Source organism: Hemitrygon akajei, chromosome 17 (genome assembly GCF_048418815.1).
Source record: "Hemitrygon akajei chromosome 17, sHemAka1.3, whole genome shotgun sequence".
Classification (NCBI taxonomy): Eukaryota; Metazoa; Chordata; class Chondrichthyes; order Myliobatiformes; family Dasyatidae; genus Hemitrygon; species Hemitrygon akajei.
This window is the reverse complement of record NC_133140.1, coordinates 58,967,793-58,982,706: the sequence shown is the minus strand read 5'-3', so window position 1 is coordinate 58,982,706 and position 14,914 is coordinate 58,967,793.

Here is a 14,914-nt window from a genome sequence, read left to right as displayed (position 1 = left end):
CTGGAGTAACACACTCAAAATGCTGGAGGAACTCAGCAGGTCAGGCAGCATCTATGGAAAAGAATGAACAGTTGATGTTTTGGGCCGAGACCCTTCATCAGGTCTGGTAATAAACAGTGACGAAGCCAGAATGAGAAGGTGAGGAGAGGGGAAGGAGTACAAGCTAGAAGATGATAGGTGAAGACAGGCAGGTGGGGGAAGGGATGATGAAGTAAGAAGGTGGGAGGTGATAGGTGGAAAATGTAAAGGGCTGGAGAGAAAGGAATCTGACTGAGAGGAGAATGGATCATGGGAGAAAGGGATCAGAAAGTTTATGAGATTTTTCAGTTATAGGACTCATTACATCCATACCACCTTTTCTTAAACTCATACTAGATTCTATTATTTCCTTAAATGCACAAAATGACTTGCTTCCTAATATTATTAAGTCATTACACACCAGTGCAACTTCAGATCTGTTCGATGTCCAGGTCTTCAATCTTTACTTTATTGTCACCAAACAATTGATACTAGAGCGTACAATCATCACAGTGATATTTGTTTCTGTGCTTTGCGCTCCCTGAAGTACAAATCAAAGTAAATATAATAAAAATTTAAATTATAAATCAAAATGGAAAAGGGAAAGTACGGTAGTGCAAGTCAGGTCCAGATATTTGGAAGATACATCCCAGATCCGGGTCAGGATCTGTTCAGCAGACTTATCACAGTTGGAAAGAAGCTGTTCCCAAATCTGGCCGTATGAATCTTCATGCTCCTGAACCTTCTCCTGGAGGGAAGTGGGACAAAAAATGTGTTGTCTGGGTCGATCTTGTCCTTGATTATCCTGGCAGCACTGCTCCGACAGCATGCAGTGTAAAGTGAGTCCAAGGATGGAAGATTGGTTTGTGTGATGTGCTGGGCTATGTTCATGATCTTCTGCAGCTTCTTCCGGTCTTGGACAGGACAACTTCCATACCAGGTTGTGATGAACCCTAGAAGAATGCTTTCTACGGTGCACCTATAAAAATTAGTGAGGGTTTTAGGGGACAGGCCAAATTTCTTCAGCTTTCTCAGGAAGTAAAGGCGCTGGTGGGCCTTCTTGGTTGTGGACTCTGCTAGGAGACATGAAACCAACCGGGACATCGGCTGCATGTACCTCGGACTGGGTATTTTACAAAAGGTTCCTTATGATTGCATGGGGAATTCAATGCCTTTGAGTGGAAAATCCTACAAAAGTTAGTGGATTCGCCCCAGTAGATCACGGGTAAAACCCTTCCAACCGTTGAGCACGTCGACATGAAACAATGTTGTAGAAAAGCAGTATCAATCATCAAAGATCCTCACCACTGAGGCCAGGCCCGTTTCTCGCTGCTGCCATCAGGTAGAAGGTAATGGAGCCTCAGGACTTGCATGACCAGGTTCAAGAACAGTTACTGCCCCTCAACCATCTGGCTCTTGAACAAAATGGGATAACTATATTCATTCTACTTCTGGTGTTCCCTCAACCGATGGTCTCACTTTAAGGACTTGTTATTTATCTTGCTATTTATTTATATTTGCATTTGCACAATTTGTTGTCCATTGATCCTGTTTACAGTTACTGTTCTATAGATTTGTTAAGTATGCCCACAGAAAAAGAATCTCGGGGTTATATATGGTGATGTGTATGTACTCTGATAATAAATTTTACTTTGAACTTTGAGTAAGTGGGCAGAAAAATTGAACTCAGCTAATCAGGATTAAAATGTCAAAGCAGTTTTTTTCACATCAATATACAAATTTCTTCCCCAGTATGATAAAGCTTTTTAATAAACAAAATATTCCAAACTAGTGATAAATAGATTATTTTGTCATGCAAACTAATCAATGAGTGGCTATCGAGTTAAGGAACAGACCAATCACAATCTAACAAAAACAGAGCCGGATTGAAAGATCATTCTTGTTTCTTATGAGAATGTCAGTACCATTTTAACAATGAAAATAACATTCCTTACTGATTTTCAAGCATTTATGCGCTGGTATTTTTATTTCAATGGAACTGTATCCCTTGGAACTGATCCTGGTGTTGGGTGTATGCTCTGCAGTAGACTGCCATTAAGTTGTTCTAGTTGCACAGAGTCTATCTTGCTTCTGCCGATGAACACTGAATGAAAGCTGTGTCTTCTTCTAATGCTTGAACTAAATTTTATATTCAATTATTTTGTCAGACCAGCTTTCAAGCTTAGCAAAGGGAACTGATTTTGCATGTGACTGAATTCTTATTGAGGAGGTATTTACGTTGAGGTCAATCTGTCTGTACACAATGACCTCTAGCAAGATATCTAAGGTTTCCAAACAGGTTTGTTGATCACCTAAACAAAATTAGTTAGGGGAGAGCTTAATGTCTACTTTCATTTGGTAATATTTAAAAAATGACAATATTTGGCTCTGTTAACTTGCTGAGGTTTACTAAGGAGTAAAACTGCCATACAATAAAATTATCAGTGCAACTATAACTTATGAACCTATAGACAGAACTTATGGAGAAATTAGCTCCCCTCACTCTTTATTTTGCAAAGCGCTTAGTTCGTCTTGCAACGTGTTCGGAGACCTTCTGTTCTCCAAGGCAAAATGAGCAGACTGGGGTCAGATTACAGAGTGGGATAAGAGAATCAGGCAAGTTCCTCGGCTGGAGTACAGGAAATTATCTTGGGTGTTTTCTTTGGCATATTTTTACACCACATTGGCAAGAGATATTATTTCATTCGTAGTTCAGCACTCAACAAATGCTAGTCTTTCTGAAGCAGGAAAGACCTGGAGTGGGAGATTAACCATTATGATTCATATTTATGAGTTTTTGATCTATGTTAGCAAGTCTTGGTAAACTCAACAAGTTAAATTGGAATAAAAATACTTTAATTTGTTGAACTTCAGCTCAATGATGAATTTGAAGGCTTAACCAAGCGTGAATATCAAGGATTGGTTGAATTGAGTGGTAGACATGCAGAGTTCAAAACTAGTTCATATTCAAAATTATATACAACTTCAGTCCCAATTTCAATGCAAAGAAAATGGAACCATCGTTCTTCAAACAAGTGTGCTCAGCTGTGTCATTTCAACCATGTCTAAATATGCTATTCACCATGTCCTTACACACTTTGACCACAGAACGTGAACATCCTTGTCTGTAGTAAAATACTTGAAGTTGCAGGAACAGATAACAATAACAATTATTTTGGAAGCTCTGTATAAGATTAACTAAATTATGGAGCATTTTCATCTTCAGTGCTGGGCTGCAGCAGGGGCTCCAAAGACTTTATTTATAATAGATGAAGCCTTCAAGACGAATAACACATTGGTAGTGTCGATGAGGAGTCGCAATGAGTGTACACGGAGAGCAAAGCTATGTAACTTTAAGAGCCAGTTTTCAGTTGTGGTGTCTTTTTAGATGAATTCTATATAATTGATGGTACATTCTGACAAATTCAAAAAGCTGAAAGATTGCTTATAATGGTCGTAGCATGGCTTGAGAAGCCATGTAAAAAGTAACACAAAACAATTATCTTGATATTTTTCCAAACCTTTTTATTCTATACACACCTGTTTTTTCTCTCTCTTTTGGCACTTGTAGGCCACAGATGTGCTGTTGAGGAGGTGAGGGGCACTTACTCGAACCAGGCATTTTCAAACAAGAAACAATGCTCTGAGGAAGGCTCTTCTCCACTTTAAACCATGTTTCAGAAACACTTTGCAGGTCAGAAGCTTGTTGCTCAGGGAAGTGAATCTGTGGGTTTCAGAGTATTGACTCTTAAAGTAATTAGAGCCACAACTTCACATCTTGTACACTGTGCACCTTAAATAGGATTGAGTATGTTTGATCTCGTCTTCAAAATTAACATTGAATCATGTTTCATCTGCTCTATAACCATCCCATGGCAGATCTCTCAACGTTGCAATCCTACTTCCATATCCCAATGCTGATTCTCTAATCATTGTCACACTCTGCTATTTGTGGGAGCTTGCTGTGCACACATTAACTTCTACTTTTCTTAAGTTACAACAATGTATAATTTATAAGTAGTCCCTTGGTGGTGAAACACTAAACATCTGTTGTCACCACTTAAATGTACAAGTGCATGTCTATTATTTTGAAAAACTACTTTTTAAAAATTTACTGAGATCTTAACAGTAAACAAATCTGACCTCTTGAAACTGGAACAGGAACGTAAATAGCAGCTCACCTTGACAGCTTTATTTTTCAATGGCTGACAGGCCTTTTGGCCCATCAGGTGTGCTGTTACTTTCAGTTATTTAATAAATCCCCACCTTATAGTGAGGACATCGAGGAAAATGCTGGAGATGCTAAAAGATGAAACTGAAACCTGAAAATGCTAGAAATACTCAACAGTTCGTGCAACACCTCAGAAGAGAGAAGGAAAACTAACATTTCACATCCATGAGGTTTAGTTGGTCAAATGTCTGTGACATAAATGCAGTTTGTTTCTTCACTGTTAGTGAGTAATCTTCTGAGAATTTCAAGCATTTTCTGTTTTTAGTCTCAGGTCCTAAACCCCCTCATGTCTCCAACCTCAGATTAAGAATGTTCGTCCTAATGCCTTGTCAAGGTAACAATGCGCAGAAGCAAAGAGCTGAATCAGATAAACCACCAGCCTTTGCTGATATTGGAGAGTTGTATCAGCTTATACCCATTAGGTGTTTAACATCACGCCTAATAGAAGAATATTTCTGCCAAGGTATTCGTGTCAAAGCACGGCAGCCCAAATAGTTAGACATTTAAATCTGCGGTTTACTCCAAGTAATGACTAAATATATGCTTGGGTGATTGGATAATATGGTTTATGGTTATATGGTTTATATTGGGCTGAGTGTGGGTCAGTGGGACTAGGTGAGAGTAAGTGTTTGGTACGGACTAGAAGGGCCAAGATGGCCTGTTTCCATGCTGTAATTGTTATATGGTTTATATAATGCTCTAACTTCCATGTACAAAAAGTGGCTTCATTTAAGATTAAGCATTTACATGGTTCTGCACAGAAGAAGATGTAATAGAATATAGTAGATAACTGGAAATGTCAATATTTTGAACAACTGGAAGTTGTTTAATTTGAAATGGAAAGGTACCAACTAACACGAACCAATAATACTGAGTGGATTGCTAAAAACAAACACTGGATGGAAGAGTAAGTGTAAAACTGTTTCAGCAGAGTGTGCTATGGAGGGAATTGGCTTGCAAAATGATCCCAAGAGATGGGAACACACAAAAACTTAGAAGAAACAATGGATAATAAAGCTTAGTGGAGGAACAGTGTCATAGAAAGATGGAAAATTAAATATAGGGAGCTCAACGAATAAAGAGGAAGATAACAGCAAAACAAAGGCAGATTTCTTGACAGTGCAATGTGAGGTCTGTGCAAACATGCACCTGAGGTAATGCTGAAGAGCTCAGTGAGAGGCCAATGCATGCACAGACAAGTCAAGGCAGCGCACATCAAACAGAGAGCTTTCAGAGACTCGATAAACACAAGAGATTCTGCAGATGCTGGAAATCTTAAGCAATATACATAAAATGCTGGAGAAATTCCGCCAGTGAGGCTGCATCTATGGAGGGGAATAAATAGTCAACATTTTAGGTGAGACCCTTCATCAGGACTGCCTGAGTTCCAGCAGAACTTTGTGTGTGTTTCCAAAGACTTTATATCACTGCTGATGATATTTGAAGAACCTTTGTGTGTGTTTATGTGTGTGTAAGGCAGGAATATTTACTCAAAGTAAATATCCAGAGAGATCTTGGCTCCATGAAAGTGGCCTTGCAAATTGATAGATTGGTAAAAGAAGTATTTGACATAGTTTATTTGATTAGTTCAGGCACTGAGTTCAAGAGTCAGGAAGTTGCATTGTAGCTTTAGGAAACTTTGATTTGGCCACATCTGGAGAATTGCATTCAGTTTTAATTCCTCAATATTGAATGGATTGTGGAGGCGTTTGCAAGGGTGCACGATGGGTTTACCAGGATGCTACCTGGATTAGAGATCAGCTGCTGAAACGGAAGGTTGGTCAGACTAGGGTCGTTCTCTCTCGAGTGGCTGTAGCTGAGGGGAGATCTGATAGAAGGTTATAAAATTATGAGAGACATAGATATAGTTAACAGCTCGTATCTTTTTCCCAGGATTGCGATGTCTAATACTAGAGCGTATGCATTTAGGGTGAGGGATGAGAATCCAGAAGAGTTGTAGGAACTGTGTTTTTTTTTGCACGGTGTGGTGGGTACCGGGGAAGTGCTGCCAGGGTGGTGATGGGGGCAGATATGATGGAAGTTTGATCTTCTGTTAGATAGGCATGTCAAAATGCAGAGAGTGGAAGGATATGGATCATATGTAGGCGAAAGGGATGAAGTTATTTAGGCATCATTAACAATAAACTCTGCCATCGTCCATCCCTCCTGATTGGTTAGTCCTCAAGCTGACCCATCTTGCTTACAATCGACCTCCAGTTCATACTTAGAGCCTTTGTACAAATTATTTTTCTCAAATTTTATTTCAATGGCTTTCTTCACCAGCCCTTCCCAAAAACCATTGTTGCGGCACAGTAGTTTTGTGCCGTCAAAAGTCGATTCTAGGTATCATTAGCTTAATTAGTTCATAATAACATTGTGGAACATTCTGTTCCTGTGCTGTACTGTTCTTTATCCCATGCTCTACGAATAGAGGATGTATGCCAAGGCTAACAATTTCCATCCTCTCAGTAACTCCAGGCGAAGTCAGCAGGGGAAGGAGGAGTCCAGTGGGAAACAATAGAAAAACACAGCATTGTCTGCACTTTGATTCTTTCAATGTTCTCCACACAAAGATTTTTCCTGATCTCCTTCTTCCGTGTCAGCTTCTGGAAACAGTCCTGTATCCCTTTACTCCAACATACACAAATCCATCAGTCTTGGTTTTGAACTACCGGTAACTCAGTGACTGTACCTCCACAGCTCGAGAATTCCAAAGATTCACTGTCCTATGTGTAGAAATTTCTGCTCATTTCAGTCCTTAATGGTACAACTTTTATTGTAACACTGTGAACCCTGCTTCGAGATTCATCAGCCAGGGGAAATATCCTCACTGCAATCAACCTGCCAGGCTCTGTAAGTTTCAATGAGATTGCCTCTCATTCTTCTAGACTCACATGTCCAGGGTACTCAGTCTCACCTTATACTGTAAACCCACCATCCACTGCACTCCCTCCATAGCAAGTATCAGGTAAGGAGATCAAACAGAAAACAATCCTGCAGATGAGATCTCACCAAGACCCATCATAATTATAGTAAGGTATCTTCACTCCTTTTCTCAATGCCTCTATCAATAAACACACAGAGTAGATCACTACATGTCCATAGCACGTTGTGAGGTTTAAGAAATGCTAAAAAAAAATACAAGTATAAATACCAGCTCCTCAGCTGATCCTGTCCCAGTGATGGTTTGCTTGCCTCATTGATTCAAACGTCACTCCATGGCCTAGACCAGACAAATCTATACCCGGTGGCCACTTTATTCAGTACAGAAGATAATTAATAAAGGAGTCACTGAGTGTAGACTGACACTTCTGGGTGAGACCTCAAAACTGTAAAGGGAATTTCAGAGATTAATAAAGGTTCTGCTTGATCTGGGTGGCCGCCTCAACTGGGGCAGCAGATGTTTCAGGTCAAATTGACAAGGCAGAGGGTGAACTCTTAGTTCACCATTTCAACTTCAACTTTTGGCTTCCAGAAACTAGTACCAGCAATCAAATTCTCTTATAAAGGGAAATGGTGTGAGTTATAGAGGAAATACAGCACTTCCATGTGGTAACCATGCTAAAGGGGATGAGGAACACAAGAGGTTCTGCAGATGCTGGAAATCCAGAGTAATGCACACAAAATGCTGGAAGAATTCAGCAGGTCAGGCAGCATTTATGGAAAGAATGAAGAATAAAGAGTTGATGTATTGGGCTGAGACCCTTCATTAGGATACAATAATTACATTCTCATCTGCAATCGCTCTTCAAATTCAAGTCCTTGATCAGAATGCAGTTGCTGAATTTAATCCTATTGATTCAATGTATTTATAAATGAATCATATTGACTTACTCAGCTTGAATACATTTTTCCACTTACACACAGTTTTCAATGAAATATCATGGCATTTAACGTGTAATAGAAGTGCAAAATGAACTAAGCACACAGAGTGGTGGTTACACACAGGCCAACAACAGGTAAGGGCCCCAATACTTAGTTGAGTTGGGAGGTGTGGATGACTGTAGGCAGCGAAGGATCCACCACAGAAGAGGTTATCGGATGGTTTTACTGAAATTTGGCAGGGCTCCTTTATCTTTAGTTTTTTTTAATGGCCGGTCAAATAGCTTGGTTAGCAGCTGGGTGTGGGGAGTGAAGGGTCTAGTAGTTAGAAATCACACACCAGGAACATTTCCTGCAACAGGGAGTGAGGTAGGAAGAAGCAGGGACAGGTTTGATAAGGATGACTGGGAGATCAAGGAACTAATTAAGCATAAATGTAATGTCATTCTGGATTGAAAGCTCCACTGTTCCTCAAGTTAAAAGAAGCAGCTCTACTAGCATCTGAAGGCAGAGCTTCAATAGAAGACTTGCAACCTAAACAGTGCAGGGGGAGTGAGTGAAAGAATGAGAGAGAAAGAGAGAGGGAGAGAAAGCGAGGCTCATCAAGTTGACGATAATCATAACTTGCTAATTCTTCAGAGCTGTCAAGGTCAGCTATGGCCCAAATTCTTCAGCAGGCATCTTGAGAAACTGGAAAGAGACCATTATTATGATCCCCACAAAATCCTCCAAATTTAATAGATGGAAGACTAATCAATGTTTTGTGTTCCTTCCTGGCCATTATCTTGAGCATCCTGTGGTGAGGAAGGCAAATATAATGTTAGCATTCATTTCAAGAGGACCAGAATATCAAAGCAAGGATGTAATGTTGATACTTTATAAAGCACTGGTGAGGCCTCACTTGGAATATGTATTGTGAGCAGTTTTGTGCCCCTTATCTTTGAAAGGTTGTGCAGAACCTGGAGAGAGTTCAAAGGAGGTTCACAAAAATGATTCCAGGATTAAATGGCTTGTCATATGAAGAACATTTGATGGCTCTGGACCTGAATTCACTGTAATTTAGAAGAGTGATGGGTGACCTAATTGAAACCTATGAATGGTGAAAGGCCTTGATAGAGTAGATGTGGAGAGGATGTTTCCTATGGTGGGAGTGTCTAAGACCAGAGGATACAAGCCAAAAAATAGAGGGGTGTCCTTTTAGAAGAATGAGGAGGAATTTCTTTAGATAGAGAGGGTGGAATTCATTAACACAGGCAGCTGTGGAGGCCAAGTCTTTATGTATATTTAAGGCAGAGTTTGATAAATTCTGGGTTGGTCAGGGCATGAAGGAATATGGGGGGGGGGGGGAAGATTGGCTCTGAGAGGAAAAATGGATCAGCCATGATGAAATGCCAGAGCAGACTCGATGGGCCAAATGACCTAATTCTGCTCCTATATCCATGGTCTTATCATGGCTCTACTTGCCCTCAGTTTGATTCTTCAATGTCTGACTGCTAAAACGGGTATTCTACACTCTGAGTTCTGTCACAGGAGGAGATTGCCAGGCGAACAGAGGAAAAATAAATCATGGATGTACTTCAACCCTGCATGAAAAGTTCCCTAATGACTCCTGGGAATCTCTGGCCCATGCCCTCTTGGAGATGATATTGAGAACCTTGAGAAGCTCACAATTATCCTGCGTAAGGGTTAAAGAAGAAGCAAACCATTGCACAAACTATCCGACTTGCTGGTCTAGTAGGCACTTCCTGTACCAAATGTGAAAATGTCTACCCTTTCCACCTTGGCTTTATCAGCCACTTTCAAAATGAGAGTGGAAGCAGATCATCATCGATTTGTAGGGACTGTAAAGGAAGAACTTGCCAACAACTTGGTTACCACTGCCCAGTTTGGGTTTTAGCAGGACCACTCAAGCGTAGAGCTCATCAGAGCTTTGGAGTAAATACAGACCAAAGAACTGGATTGTAGATGTGTGACATCGAGGCAGAATTAATTACATTCAGCATAAGGCAGCCTTGGTAAAACAAAAGGCTGATGGATGTCAAGAGGAAAACACTCCAGGAGTTGGATTCCCATCAACCATCATACCTTGTATAAGGGAGGGTGGTGGCAATACTTTGAGGCTAATCATCTCAGTCCCAGCACATCACTGCAACAGTTCCCGAGGACAATGTGCCAGATCCAGAGTATCCTCAGCAGCTTCATCAATGAACCCGCTTCCATCACACGGTCAGAAGATTTCACCATGTTCAGTTCCATTTCCATACCCACAGCGGGAAAGAGCTATTCTACAAACAGGGACAGACACTTGGCTGGTGACTATCTTCAGAAAATGAGAGGTTAATCCCTTGTCTTTGACAGTCAATAACATTAATGTTGCTGGGTCTGTCATTATCAACATCATGGGGCTCGCCATTGACCAGAAACTCGACTGGAATCGCCACATAAACACCACAGCTATAAAAGGTCAGGGGCTGAGTATTCTGCAGTGAGTAATTATTCATTGTCGCCCCAAGCCTTTGCACCATCTACAAGGCACAAATCAGGAGTGGGATGGAATGTTTCCACTTGCCTGGATGAGTGCAGTTCCATCAACACCCGAGAGCATCCAAAGCAAAGCGCCCCATGTTGCTGATATTCCACTCTCTGGACTAAGCAGTCCCTCCCTCCACCAGTGTGTGCCATGTACAGAATGGGACTGGTAATCCTCTGAACAGCATTTGCAAAACCCACAACCTCTGCCACCGATAAAATTAATGGCAGCGGTCAATGGGAATATCACTAGCTGGGCGTTTCCTTCTATCCTAACTGACAATGCCTTGCCTTCCCCTCACCTCGCCATTGCTGAATTAAGTTCTGAAGGTTGTTTCGCAACATCACTCTGGAAATATCTTCATCAGGACTACTGTGACTCACTATTACCATCTCAAGGGAAACTCACTACTGATAAAAGCTGGATTTTTTGGTGACATCTGTATCCTGGAAAATGAATAAACAAGAAGAATTCCAAGAAATCTAATGCAATCTAAACTGGAAAGTAGAACAAAATGCATGTTTCTGATGGTTGCGGGCAAGCCTTAGTGATTGCAGCTGCCAGCCTGCGAGTCTGGACTAAGCTAATACCACACACTTACAAGAGTTCTGCGTAGATCAAGTAGATTCAGAACACCTGCCCCAGCCACACAGAGCTGTTGGTAAACTGCCACAGACAGACTGAGTGAAATTAGTGCGAGTTTCCCATGCAGATTTAGACCAAGTGGTGGTAGTTTTAAAATAATCTTAGAATTAGCAAAAGGGAAAGTTGAGGGCCTGCACTATGGCAGATATAAAGAGCATTTGTACCTCATATTATACTAGGTAATAAATGTAATCTTTGTTTTCTGTAACTCCAAAGGAACTGGCATAATTTTTAAACTCCTGACCAGTAATTATGTATACTTTATCCTCGTTATATGCGTCTTCAGACAATGTGGATTCCCAGTTATGCGAGTAACCTATTTCTACCAATGTCTCCTTATATGCATCCAAAACTCACAGTTATACAAGAAGCACTGCTTTCCCGCCAATACAAGTCACGTACGCATGCCTCGCAATCTCACTCCCGCCAGTCTCGTATTTGTTTTGGCAAGGTGTGGATGTGCAATCTTGCGTTCTTAAACTTCTGTTGTTTTTACCTACGGTGCAGTGATTTTGTGCTTGAAATATTTAACTATGCCTCCTAAGCGTCCGGCGTCAAGTTCTGGGCCAACAGCCAAGTGGCAGAAAACTGCTTTAACACTTGATAAGAAGTTGGAAATTATCAACAGGGCCATGTCAGGTGAAGGTAGCACAGCTCTGGGACGCTACTTCGACTTGGGTGAGTCCATGATCAGAAACATAAAGACAAATGCTAAGAAGCAACTGGCAGAAATTTTTAAGGCTGCAGAACACTTGGCACAAATGGTGATGGACATGGACCCAAGTTTAGAACATTTCAGTCCTTCCCTGAGGTCAAGCCTTCTTCCCTACAAGCAAATTTATGCTGAAAAACAAAATGCTGCCAAGCAAAACAACCATCACCACTTCCTTCAAACTGGTGTCATCTGCTGCTTCCGGCAGTTCTGAGAGTTCTGTGAGTCTTCCTTCACCCTTTGCTGTCCTTGATGATCCTGACAACCCACAACCCTCCACCTCATCCATGTAAAGCTGCCCGTTACCACAACAACCACTCATCTCCCAGAGCCAACACACCTGCCACTGCTGGTGAGTACTGTACACCCTAGTATGTGAACTTTCTATGACATTATGTTGAATATTACCTTAAATGGATTAAATATAATACGAATCTTGCCTTGTGATACTGCTTTTGTGTCGTATTGGTATGAAAATGTGAATAAATTACGATTAAAACATATTTAGGAAGACCTCCAGAACACATCCCTATTTTCTCTATTTACATAATTATTCACAATATGCGTCGACTGTGAGGAACATACCTCCTGCATATAACGAGGATAGGGTGTAGGTGGGAGACATTGATTTTGTCGGTCAACAATAACAGCCACAACTTTACAATAGTAAAACTTCCCAAAACATTTCAGTGAAGCACCTACCAAACCAATATTGAATTGAATTCAGATTTGCATCCTATTTTATGATATTTCTGAACCTAATATCACCTAACCCAACTCCCTCATACCTACCTTCACCAATGGGCATCCATTCTCGCAACTCAAATTAATTGGATCACGAAACGATTTTCCTGATTCAGCAAGCTGACTGTCGGTCAGACAACTTTTTTCCCCCTCACTCCAATAGTCTCTTCTCTTATAAACCGAAGTGTTCGAAGAAAATGACAGAACACATAACTTTATTACTGTGCAAAGATGTTCTTTTCCAAGCACCGCTCATGACATTGAGAATCCAGCTCACACTTTGAACGAGGATAACATTGAAATATCAGTGGATATTCAGAGAAAAACACATTACCATTAGATTATTCCTTCAGCATGTGTCAAGGTGTATCAAGTAAAATTTGACATTTAGTTACATAATCAAGTGAAGCAAATAATTAAAGGCTTTGTCAAAGAGTCTCTTAAATATTTTAAGTATCAACTTAAATGTGTAAAGTTCAGGGGAATGAATGCAGAACGTAGGGCCAAGGTAGCGCAATTCCTGCATTTAGGGATTGCAGGAAGCCAGAAATGCCAGGATCCCAGAAGGTGCGATTGGAAGCTGGTGGGGTGAAGTGGAGATTCTGGACGAGGCTGGAATCAACAAGGGATGCTTGACAGCTGTGGCAGGGTTTGAATGCTATAACCTCCTACAAAGTTAAATCTAGTGACATAGGTGACAGAGAGCTTTGCTTCCGTCTGAACTTAATGCCTTCTACACTCGCTTTGACCAGCAGAACAGGAAGGAACCATCACATACCACTATGTCTCCTGATGATCCTTTGGGTTCTATGTCCGAAGATAACGTGTGGGCTGCCTTCAAGAGCATGCATTCAAGGAAAGCATCCAGTCAGGGCGGAGTACTGGCTGGTGCATTGACAGATATCTTCAACCTCTTGTGAAGGCAGTATGGGCTACCCGCCTCCTTTAAGTAGGCTTCAGTCATATGGTTTCCAGGAAGAGTGACATAACCTGCCTTAATGACTTACAGTGGTATTAGAAGGTCTGTTAACCCCATGGAATTTTCTCAATTTCTGCATAAATGTGACCTAAACCGTGATTAGATCTTCACATAACTCCTAAGACTAGATAAAGAGAACCTAACTAGTTAAATAAATAACACAAAAATGCATTATACTTGTCCATTACAACACACACAAAATGCTGGAGGAACTCAGCAGGCCAGGCAGCATCTATGGAGAAGAGTAAACAGTCGACATTTCAGGCCAAAGGGTCTCTTTTCCTAGATGCTGCCTGGCCTGCTGAGTTCCTCCAGCATTTTGTTAATGTTGCTCAGACTTCCAGCCTCTGCAAATTTTCTCTTGTTTATACTTGTTCATTAATTTATTGTGAAAATTATCCAATATTACATATATTTGTTGGAAGAAGTATGTGAACCTATGATTTCAGTAATTGGTATGATCCCCTTGTATAGTGATAAATAACCAAACGTTTCTGGTAACTGTTGATCAGTCCTGCACATCGGCTTGGGGGAGTTTTAGGCCATTCCTCCTTACAAAACTGTTTTAACTCTGGGATTTGGTGGGCTTCCTTGCAAGAACCACTTGCTTCAGGTCCTTCCATAACATTTCCGTAGGATTAAGGTCAGGACTTTGACTCGACCATTCCAAAACATGAATTTTTTTCTTTTTAAACCATCCTGTCGTTGATTTACTCTTGTCTTTCAGATCGTTATCTTGTTGCAATATCCACCTTCTAATAAGCTGCTACCCTGACATTCTCCTATAAAATGTTTTGAAACAATTTTGAATTCATCGTTCTCTCAACAATTGCAAACTGTCCAGGCCCTGAGGCAGCAATGCAGCCCCAAACCGTGATGCTCTTTCCAACATGCTTCACAATTGGGATGAGGTTTTGGTGTTAGTATGCAGTGCCCATTTTCCTCATAGCAAGGTACATTTCTGTCAAAAAAAATCAACTTTTATATTATCAGTCCACAGAACATTGTCTCAGAAGCATTGTAGAACATCCAGGTGATCTTTTCCAAACTTGAGATGTGAAGCAATGCTTTTTTTTGGAGAGCGGTGTTTTCCTCCGTGGTGTCCTTTCATGAACACCATTCTTGTTCAGTGTTTTTCTTATAGTGGACACATGAACAGAGACTTTAGCAAGTTCTAGGGATTTTTGCAGGTCTTTTGCTTTTACCTGTGGTTTCCTTTTCACCTCCTCCAGC